The sequence below is a fragment of the Ixodes scapularis genome, unplaced genomic scaffold, assembly GCF_016920785.2.
Source record: "Ixodes scapularis isolate PalLabHiFi unplaced genomic scaffold, ASM1692078v2 PGA_scaffold8__174_contigs__length_109621045, whole genome shotgun sequence".
NCBI lineage: Eukaryota > Metazoa > Arthropoda > Arachnida > Ixodida > Ixodidae > Ixodes > Ixodes scapularis.
Window position 1 is genome coordinate 17962913 of NW_024609883.1, and position 11911 is coordinate 17974823.

The following is an 11911-nucleotide window of genomic DNA, read 5'->3' on the forward strand; positions in this document are numbered from 1 at the left end:
TCCAACCAGTTTTAAGATGGGAATTCCGCTGATTCGGAAATGATGGGAACTACTGCGCAAGGGTTCCATGACACAAGCAAGACAGGCTGAATGAACAGCTATATTTTTTAAAAAATCGCAGTGCTGTTTTGCAGAATTTTTTAGCTGTCATTCAACATTTATTTGACGTAACAATTATAAAGCCCCTGCGTGAGTTGGCTGAGAATATATTCGGACACAATGACGTGGGATCACACCAAGACACATAAAAACGGGTCATGCCAAGATACACCACAACATCAGATACGCGTATTAATTACCGCTCTTATCCACACGTCGAAAACACCAGACCCAGTCACGCCAGGATTGGGGCGGGACAGTGTCGTAATACATACGAATCGTGACACAAATGGCCGCGATAGTATCTTAGGAATATTTTGAACACTTGTACGTTTTGTATTGAGCTACAATTGAAAAATACAGTTTTTCAGCACTAAAATACATGTACAACATATCGCTTGTATCGCGATGTTTTCCCAGGATCGAATCACTTATTACCTTTGATATAACAAAGTTAACTGTCGTGCTTTTCACTAAATTGAAGAGCACATTTCGGTGCGAGGAATCACAAACTTCATAGTGAGAGCCCATCATATCAATCCCACTACTGAGGTGGGAAATTCTAGAAGCAGCTGGTATATTGCAAACACTCACCATAACTGGGAAAAAATAAACAAAGAAATGAACAAACAAAAGTGCCTTGAGAAACTTTCACGTGAATAACTTCTGGTTAAGCTCCTCCTTCAAGGCCCTACACTTTTTCCCTTTTAGCGGAGTGAACGCTGGGAAGAATGCGAGTGGTGAGAAAAAGAACTAGTAGTCACGGACAGTAAAGGACTTGCTGCATGACATTTTTCTTGTTTTATTTAGCAAGAGGACGTATGCAGACGATGGTGAGTGGCACTGCGTGGAGACAGGCTCGGCTCTGTTGTCTAACAACCACAGCTTGGGCGATTTCAAGGTGCTTAGGACGCCAGTATGGCACACACCCTCCCGGTAAGACACCGTTCATTTCGGGCAGACTCATTTTGTCAAGTATAGGCAGCCGATACCAGCTTCAATTACCCACGGGTTTCACTCGCAGCGATAACGTTTTTTAGCGTCATTTGGGATGGTAGAACCGGATATATAATGTGTTAGATATAAAGAGATGTACATGAACTGGCTGGAAGCGACGAAAATAAGCACTGGAATTTGCTTAGCCGCCAACTCAGATTCTCCACCCATATTGCCGTTCGGGAAGCAATGTATCTTCGTATATATCTGTATCTGTATACCGGTATACGTCTTTGCCTTTTTCGCAGAAGCACACACGGACGTTTGGATACCTAAATGGCAAATATTTTTCAGTACGGGTGCTGTGGACGTAAAAACGAAACATGTATTGCTGTACTTGTATTCTAAAATACTTCTTAAGTATCCCTGCCTAACCCTGGCCAGAACACACCAAGAGGGCACATCACAGTCTGAATTTTCGCTCTAGTGTACACGTCAAAATAACAGACGCGGTTACGAAAAAATTCAAAAACACTAGCACGCCACCACTCTCAGAATTTTCGGTCTCGTGTAAACTTATGAAAACACCTGTTCCGTTCGGGTCGATTTCTGCATTCGGTCCGAAAGTCGCAAAGAAGAAAAAGGTGTGTTCACAATGCCCTATTCGACGAGACAAAAACAAAAAACAAAAAAAAACATAAGCATCCCAAAATCCTTAAGAGTGAGGTCCGAGAAAACTGAGCTATTAAAGGGCAGATTGTTTCATTGACTGAAGGGAAGTGAGAATAAATTATACATTTCGAGAGATGAGTATTCAAAATTCACGAAGGTTAGAAATTCCCCAAAAGCTGACGTGCGATAAAGAGATATTCGATCATGCTTAGGTTCTGAATTATGACACAGGGAATTAAAACATATTAACACGTTTAGACAAGCGATTTTTGTGTTCAATATTTATACTTGAAGAAAGACTATCCAGTACAAATTGGAACAGGCAGCAGCGACCTCTGCAGCCGTTACTACGTGCGTTCTGCCTTTCTATTTCGCCCTTCACTTTGAGTGCATAGCCTCCATAACCTCACACGTTACTATGCGTTTTATCAAATGATCTGAAATAAAAAAAAAGTACTGTTACGATTTTAATTTATTTTCCTGTTTCCTGGTTTGCTTCCAGTGCGTGTGGCAGTGACGGAAGATCAAATTAATATTGCGTAAATGTACACCCAAATATCCGCAATGTTAAATCTGAATATGTTACTTACAGGATCACGACATTTGAGCGGAGGGTATGAGTCTACACATGGTTTGGCATATATTTCCGGAATCATAATTCTGAAACAAGAAGCACCATTCAAAATATTATGAACTCCCATAAAGGTTTGTTTCTCATGCCTCACAAGACGAACATGAGAGAACTACAAACGAAGAACATTGAGCTGAATCAAAAGAAAACTCTACAGGAGCAGGTAAAATTCTGAGTCAGGCAGTAAGGGCGTATCAGGCTTCGGAAAAAAAGCTATCGAGACCATCTATTATGTTACGAGGTGGGTCGACGCCGGGATGTCTTCGGAAACCTGGCTTTTAAAAGTGTAAACTTAGCACTAGCGCCAATTACAATCCCCACCTTTGCGTATTCGTATGATGTTCGAGATATCAACAAAACGTAAAAGCGTGCTTTCGAGTTTTTTTTTTTTATTAGAACAAAATTAATTAATCAGCTACATTTAGGCAACAATGTTAACGCGCAAGAGTGACAAATAAGAGATACACACGAGACAAGGCAACATGAAGAATTCATAGCCCATAGAAAGTAGAGGATACTCCTCGAAAGCATATATGAGGCTAACTAAGTTCTTATTTTTCATGCATAATCTTAACTAGCTTCAATAAAAAAAAATTATTATAACTAGGCATAAGGACTTTAGTAGGAGGAATCGATCCCCGAACTATGCGATACGCAATCTGGAGTATATTCTCGGCGCCATAAGAAGTTTTTTCTTCTTTTTTCATAGTGCACAACTTTTATATCGCATATAAAACACAACGTCCTCGATTTAGAGCCATTGGGAGCATTAAATTTTTTATTAAATTTATGGTAGCCGTTTTAACATCTTAACCCTAGTCGTTCGAACTTCCAAATATTCAAGAAGGCTCTATGCTTGCACGACGAATTCTCCAAAATGTAGGAGCGCAGACTTATGGTGCGGTTCTGCGTGGCGTACAGCCATAAGAGACTTCCAAAGGCTACGAAGTCGTAACACCATAAACATGTCGTACGACACGTTTTTCCGTTTTTTCTACCGGGAGAAAAAGTATTGAAAAAGGGATCCCTTTATACTAATCGAAGTTCCTTGGAAAACGATCGGGAAGAGCACTGGGTCCCAGCTATACAAGAAAGTCTGCTCAATTATCTTAGGCTGTTTAGCAAAAAATACCATTTACGTTCTATAGGGCGTAAATGCCTTGCCTTTTACACCAAATATTCACCGGCAAAAGTTCGATATAAAGCCGAGAAACAAAAGTTTTGACACAAGACAAGACGGACGCACCATTTTTTTTTTTTTACACGAGCAAGGACTAATTGTTTTGCACACAAATCATAAGGAGTTTTGCACAGCGGAACCAGAAGAATCATACCAAGGAGGCCGTGCGTCAGCTTTTTGAGCGTTTCTGTTTTTAAATATTACCGTGAAAAGATGACATAAAAAAAGACGTCAATAACATTCTTTATCAGTTCCAAATACTTAGCGGAAGGCCGTGAAACATGCTAGTCTGAAACATTACTCGAAAAAGGAGACATCGCCAGTCACTTAGAGCAAAAACATTGCGAAACAGTTTGGCGGATTAAAGGACGCAACTGTCCGAACCCTCCCCTGGCCACATCACAAGACATAAAGTTACGACTTACTGACGCACTTGAAGTCAACCAGATCAACAACGGGCTCACACTGTGCACCTATTCTTTGCAAATCCGTGGATGCACACATCACGTGAAGAACATACCAAATCTTCGCGGTACGAAAAATATTAGACATCATTTCTCGTGTAGAAATTAATAGATCATGATTACTTCAAGATGTAGTGCGTTTTTTTAAGTCCTCGGTGACATTTTAACGGTAGGACTTTTCTTTATCTTGTGTGCCGTAATGAGAAAAATAGGTACTTGTATAGGGTGCGCTCTCTTCAAATACCTTCATACAATGTGCGTGCTGTCGAGAGGGTACTGTTCCATATGTCGGAACAGCTATCAAGTTTGACCACATCGCCCGTGGCATCACAAAATATCCTGGTTAGTTGTAAAATATCCAGTACAATGCTTTTTACTTCAGAGCACAAAAAACATTGCCAGCGTCAGAGATGTTTTTTTTATCAACAGAGTCCATACTAAAGTGTTGAAGCTTTTTAATGCGACATACACCAAACAGGTAGTTATCAAGTGCAGCGCGTACGGCACAGGTGGCATGGGAAGCACTTGTCTAAGAGAGGAGGACACACGTATTTTAGAAATACATAAGGTAGTAATTATTAAGTGTGTTACACACCCGGTTTACAACATGCGAGGTTTCTCCAAAAGACCTCTTCCCACAGCAGCTCGTTCAAGTACTTTCCAAAGCGCCTCACATCCCGCACGACCGAAGGCGCTCCTTAAGCCTCTCTGGAACATCGCCACTTGGCTTCCTGATCGTTGCCAAAATTCTCGAAAGGTTTTCGCGTGACATGTACATTTGTTTAAATACATCTTCCCACATTTCAAAAGCTTGGTACACCCCTATTGAATTACAAATGAGGTGTGTGAGTTTCTTTGTGAATACTCGCGCAAAACTTTTATAATCGACTCTACACAAAGCAATCGGACGGTCTTCGCTCAAACGACTTTCCCCATTCGAATCAGTGGCATTCGGTATAAGTACTGTCTACGGTTTACAAATGCATATGGATAGGCCTTGAATATTGTACGAATTGCGATTCGCTCAAGGGGAAAAAGTGTGCAGGTGCCGAAGGACGGATGTGAGACAGGGCGCAAACAGCTGGACTAAATATAAACTGCCTGCGACAGTCACATGTGGTAGCAAACGACTGACCATAGGGAGTGATACCTTGTCACGCATAGTGAAAACAAGGGCGAGCAACGGCAGCCAGTCGCTCGTAGCTGGTCATACTTAATCCGAAGGCGGCCATCGGTGGCGAGATATATTTTGTTCAGCATATTCAGCACTTTCTCGTCGCCACTGTTTTAGCCTCAAGGGAAGAGCACAGTGAAGCTTTCTCTTGGTGTGGATTTATTCTACTCATACAGCTAGAACGGGAAGTGTGGTGGGCGCCGTACAATGCGCAATGGCAAAGACGGCCACGAGGCGCGATGAAACTTTTTAGAGAGCCTAGATTGTACCAAGAGTTCTCCTCAAACCATGTGGTGCATCCGCAATTTAATGGCAGACGGAACCGGTGAAGATTGGTGGCAAATGCGCATGCGCTCCGTTTTCTCGTGGCCAGGAGGAAAGCAGGCGGAAAAGCGGAGACGCTCGCAGTCGACCGACGCGTTCGTCACCACCTCGCACTTTCTATTGCAAACGTGGCCAATACACCAGGAGACCCCCTTCGAACAGTTGGAAGCTCTCTCTAGTAGAGTAGACAGTTGGGCGAGTTGGTAGTTATTGAACATAGTGACAGTGCGCAACTGTCACTAAGCTCTCTCTACCCTAGGATCTTGGAAATGTTTTGGGACCACTGACTTCCCTGCTGGCTGCAGCGCCCCTAGTGGTCTCCGAAAAATTCTTCGCGGAACTTCCATCGCGGAATTCAGGCGCACCACCCATTCGACGGGTGAAACATGCAGAATTCATGTAATTGCAGAAACGTCGATAAAAAATGAGGGTATATTATGTTATCCCTATAACGTCTTGCAAACGAAAGCCCAAGCGCCGCTGCATTAAACACGGAGAGATGATTTACGGATGTAGCGGTACTCCTCCGCCGGTGACGGAAAGGTACCGCGTTGGACTATTAAACGAAATGTCACTGTTTCGACGCGAGACGAGGCAAAAAAGCGAAAAGTATCTTGAAAGGAACCTTAAGATTCGCAGATGCCACATAAAAGTTTTGGTACCTTCCGTGTCACTGACGCGTTTTCGCTCACAAACTTTGAAGGTCCACTGACCAAAAGATATAGAACTCTTTCGCCTTAAAATATCTAGACCCCATGTGACCTTTCAATACACGCGCTGTGGGCAACGCCCCTGTTGCGATCAAAATCGTTACCACCGTGAGGGGTGCAGTAGTCTACCATCGAGTTGTTTTCATTGCAAATTTGTGCAGCCGTTCGCTCCCGCCCGTCGCACATTCCCTTCTAGGTACAGTCGCCCACTTTTTTAATAATACCAAGCGAGCGTCGACCGCCGGGACGGCCAGCGCTGTGCCGGAAAACAATGCGGCGTCACGGGAGAGATTAACTGCGAGCGCACAAAGCTCTTTCTGGTGGTAGCGTCGTCTGCTAGGCTAATCCGTTGACCGCACACAGCCCCTGCTCCGTAGCAAAGGAGGGCAGGGCGCTTGCATTGCCAAAGTGCATCGCCGACAAGCCGGTCCTCTTGAGATGCGTTCGAAATCCTATTGACGTTAGGCTGTGTAACCCCGACTGTTGTTTTTATACCGGGTGTTCATTTCTAATTCGAACAGATTTATTTTTAAAAATCCAAGAGAGATGCACTGATACGGTTTGTGGAGGTGAGTTATACGGCCAGGGGGACATATTAGGGGAGGCTAATCGTAACGATCAGTTGGCTAATTAACTAAAATTCGTTAATCAACATTTAATTAATGAAACAAGACATATGGTTCTAATCAGAAACTTGCACAGCGTCACCCAAAACCACTAAATCAGTCATTTTCAGAAAGACTTTGAGCGCGTGAGAAGCGTAGTAGTGCACTAAAGTTACGACTCGTAGACCTGGTACAAGGCTGGTGCTAGATAAGAGACGGAAAAATCGCACGGGCGCCTTACCGCAACCGCTAGCTTTGTATCTGCTCCGCGAGTCGTAACTTTAGTGCACTACTACGCTTCTCACGCGCTTAAAGTCTTTCTGAAAAAGACTGATTTAGTGCTTTTCGATGACGCTGATCAAATTTCTAATTGGAACTATATGTCTATTTTCATTAATTAAAAAGTTAATTATCAAATTTTAGTTAATTAGCCAACTGATCGTTACGATTAGCCCCCTATAATATGTCCCCTTGGCCGTATAACTCACCTCCACAAGCAGCATAAGTGTAACTTTCACGGCTTTTTTTTTTAAATAAATCTGTTCGAATTAAAAATGAACACCCGGTATATATCTCTTTGCATCATGACGCCCACCGCCATTCTCACAACACGTTCCCGTGTTTTTTCGGGCCCTCGAGGAGGCATAAAAATGTGCGCGCGCCCGCTGGTCAAAGAAAACTGTGACTACCCGGCTACATGGGCTAGATGACGACCGCAACAACGCAGTTGATAAAACACAACACCAAGCCCATGCAGAAACCCTGTCTATACTCCTTTTCGCTTTCTGTTGTACCGCAGCCGGCGCTACAAGTTACCTTGGCCAGTCCATCGCTAAAAGTGTGTCACGTGGCCTTCCCGTTGGGTACAACTGCACGGGGAAGCACAATGTCACGTGGCAGGGTGAAAGCACTGGTTTGGTTTTGATGCCTCGTAGCATTGCCTGCGTATATAGTTCAATGCATCGTTGCATTCAGTTTGTCGAGTCACCGTATTTTTCATTTTTGTTGTTGTTCACAAAAGTAAACGCAGACTTGAAATGAACAAAAAAAGTAAATTAAACTCCAGTAGACGCGCGGTTTATGCCACGCCTGTGCAGTATCACGCCAGCAAGCGCTGTTATATCATTGCTTAACGGTGGTTAGGTATGCCAGCAGATAATCAACAGCGGCTGTGTGCGGTCCACGGAATGGCCTAACAGACGACGCTACCACCAGAAAGGGCCTTGTGCGCACGCGCCTAATCTCTCCCGTGACGCCGCATTTTTCCGCGGCACAGCGCTGGCCGTCCCGGCGGTCGACGCTCGCTTAATTTTATTAAAACATAGGCCACTGTACCTTAATAACTTAATTCGGTGCTTCCAAGAATACAATCCCGAAGGTACACTCGCGGCTGCTTGTTATACTGACAGCAGCCGCGGTATCCACAGGAAAGCGTGACGCCGCAGTTCACCAGTACACATGGCTTTCGTCTAGGACACAATGTCACAACAGGGGCCATGTAAAGAATAAAGAAATACGCCAACCAAAAAGTCGAAAAATTGTCCCAACGTTTCGAAACAGTTCGTTTCTTCCTCAGGGGCGACTAAACGGGATAATAGCTTCTTTGTCTTTCTTTGAACTGGCTATCTCTTCTTCTTCATTGTCGATTGCTGGTTGTCTTTGTTTCGCCTGCGCCGTCTTGATTGTATCTCGTAACCCATGAACATATAAACTGGGTAAGGTGCCTAGAGACCTATTGATGTTATTTGCGGTGTTTTGAATATGCCAGGATTCTATCAGCTGTCTTCTGCGTAGGTTCGTCTCAGTACCCAGAATGCTTGCATCTTCAAATCCGATACGGTGGTCATTAACTTCACAGTGCTCCGCCAGAGCACTGCGTTCGCGGTCGAAGTTGCGTACGTCATTTTTGTGTTGACGGAGCCGTTCTTGGAAGTTTTTAGTTTCGCCAATGTAGGAGGCGGGGCACTGGGTGCAGGATATTTGGTAAATTACACCCTGGGCCCTTTCCTTGGGTGGACGACTTTTTGGTCGAGGCAGAAAACGCCCGAGTGTGGTCACAGGTTTATGGGCCACGGTGACGTGTTCTTTTGCAAAAATCCTGGATAGTGTTTCACTTATCCCTTTTGTGTAGGGTATGCTGATGCGTGCAATCGGTTTAGGACGTGCAGTCCCAGTAGGTTGCCCGTCTCGGCGACTGCGGTTTAGACGGTGAGTGATCTGGCGAATGAAGTTACCTGTGTATCCATTATTTTTTAGATCACGGGTGATCGCTTGCTCCTCTTTCCTTTTGTCTGTTGCAGATTAACATATATTCTTTGCCCTCAGCAGAAGTGTCGAAACTACTGACGCTTTGTGACTTAGCGGGTGGTTTGAATCAAATTGGAGGTATCGTCCCGTGTGCGTAGGCTTCCTATACACTGTAAAATTCAGTGCCTCACCCTGTCTTTTGATTAGCACGTCAAGGAAAGGTAAACAGCCGTGCATTTCGTGCTACACCGTGAATTGGATGGCTGGTTCAATGGAGTTCAAGTGAGCCAGGAAGTTGTCCACTTCTGACGCTTGCATGATACAGAAGCAGTCGTCGACGTACTCACCGTCGTCGTCGACGTCACTCACCGTCTAAACCGCAGTCGCCGAGACGGGCAACCTACTGGGACTGCACGTCCTAAACCGATTGCACGCATCAGCATACCCTACACAAAAGGGATAAGTGAAACACTATCCAGGATTTTTGCAAAAGAACACGTCACCGTGGCCCATAAACCTGTGACCACACTCGGGCGTTTTCTACCTCGACCAAAAAGTCGTCCACCCAAGGAAAGGGCCCAGGGTGTAATTTACCAAATATCCTGCACCCAGTGCCCCGCCTCCTACATTGGAGAAACTAAAAACTTCCAAGAACGGCTCCGTCAACACAAAAATGACGTACGCAACTTCGACCGCGAACGCAGTGCTCTGGCGGAGCACTGTGAAGTTAATGACCACCGTATCGGATTTGAAGATGCAAGCATTCTGGGTACTGAGACGAACCTACGCAGAAGACAGCTGATAGAATCCTGGCATATTCAGAACACCGCAAATAACATCAATAGGTCTCTAGGCACCTTACCCAGTTTATATGTTCATGGGTTACGAGATACAATCAAGACGGCGCAGGCGAAACGAAGACAACCAGCAATCGACACTGAAGAAGAAGAGATAGCCAGTTCAAAGAAAGACAAAGAAGCTATTATCCCGTTTAGTCGCCCCTGAGGAAGAAACGAACTGTTTCGAAACGTTGGGACAATTTTTCCACTTTTTGGTTGGCGTATTTCTTTATTCTTTACATTTAAATTCACCCAACCAGGCAGATATCTGCCGAACATGTTTACCTTCAACAGGGGCCATTGTCAGCGAATCATACTTTGTTCAGCATACTTAATCCACAGGCCACTATTGGTGGCGACTGGTCCTTAGTACAGCATAATCACTCCGCAGGCAACCTTTACCGGCGCGTGAGAATGGGTCCGAAATATTTAGTCCAAAAACGACCGTCGGCGTTGAGTAAGACATCGTTAAACATACTTAGTTCACCCGCCAACCCTCAACGGCAAGTTGTACATGATCAGGTATTCTTAATCCGTAGCCGACCATTGGCAGCGAGTTACAATTGGTCTAGCATGTTTAGATTTCACACGACCATTGATGGCAAGTCGAAGTTCAGCATACTTAGTACGCAGGCTACCGTAGGCGTCGAGGATTTAACTTAGAGTGTTCAACTGGGTCAACAACACGTAGTTATATGCTAAATGCTATCGCCCATGCCGTGACTATCAAACCCTCGCGCATACGCGGCTACGGAATTTGATCAACGGCGGAGCGCCGCTCGCTTGGCCAATGTGGAGCGGAGTTCGACTGCTTCTTTTGCAGGGATTTTGGTGACGGAGGAACGCCGAGCTCTGAGTGTCTCTGATGGAAGGTTGATGGGTACACCTCAAAGCTAGCAGTGTTGAGGTCTACCCACTATCCGTCAATCAGAGCAAATCAGAGCTCGGCGTTCTGACGTCGCCAGAGCCGCCGCAAAAGGACCATACGAACCTGCGCTCCGCATTCCCTTTGGCCTCTTCGCTGTGGCAAATGACCACGGACGACTTACTATGCGGCCAACCTGGTCCGACGCTTTCGATGCCCAGGTGTGTCAAACATCTTCCCGCTTCTAAAGACAAATACGGGACAGCTTGGGAGGTCTTGGGCTGTCATTCCTTATGGGTCACCAAGAATCGAATCTTCGCGGAGTGGCGAGCACAGGTCGAACGTCGGTACTTCCGGAAGGTACCAATGCGGCCGCAGTGGGTGTGATGAGGGAGGCCCTGGCGCGGCTGGAATAAGTGGCAGTAACCAAGAACGACGCCTTTCGACTGCAATATGGGAACATGGCTACTCCCTCTTCTCCTCCCTCTCCCCCCTCAATAAGAAAGGACTGAGGAGGGCATGAATCTAATGATCTAAGGGGTTATGCTTTGTGCTCCACCTTCACCGCTGTCGCAGGTTGTATCTTGGCAGATACGTTCTGGAGTCTTCCGAGAGGGGGACCGGATCGTTGCCATCAGGAACATGGGACACATCTACCTCCTCCGGATCGTGGAAAGATTGCAGGTCGGCAGCATGAATGAACCCTCACACATCACCATATTCGAGAAGATACCAGCTCATAAGACAGGCCCGAGGGTTTCTTTCTAACATGCTAGGGGCCCTCAAATATCTTTGATAAAAAAGCCGGGAAGCCTCTAGCAGGATGACTCATCGAATGAGTTCGCCTCGCCACCAGAGCTCCTACCTTAAACGGCAGATCTCTCCTCCCTGTGTACTGGTCCTTCTGCTATAGTCTCAAGACGTCGAGGGTCTCTCGAGCTTCCCCAAACTTCTCCGCGAAGTGCTTCCGGATATCTTCTGCGAAGAGCACTGTGTAGCACCACATGATTGGCGGGTCTTTGCAAGGAAGGTCATTTCCCAGGAGAAACGCGAGACGTTTTCCACATTAAAGCTAAGACCGAGTAAAATTCGTGGACCGGTTTATTGTTATGAGGGTAACATGCCATTTCTCTAAGTTTTGCTTCCTAGTATCTGTGTCAGTCTG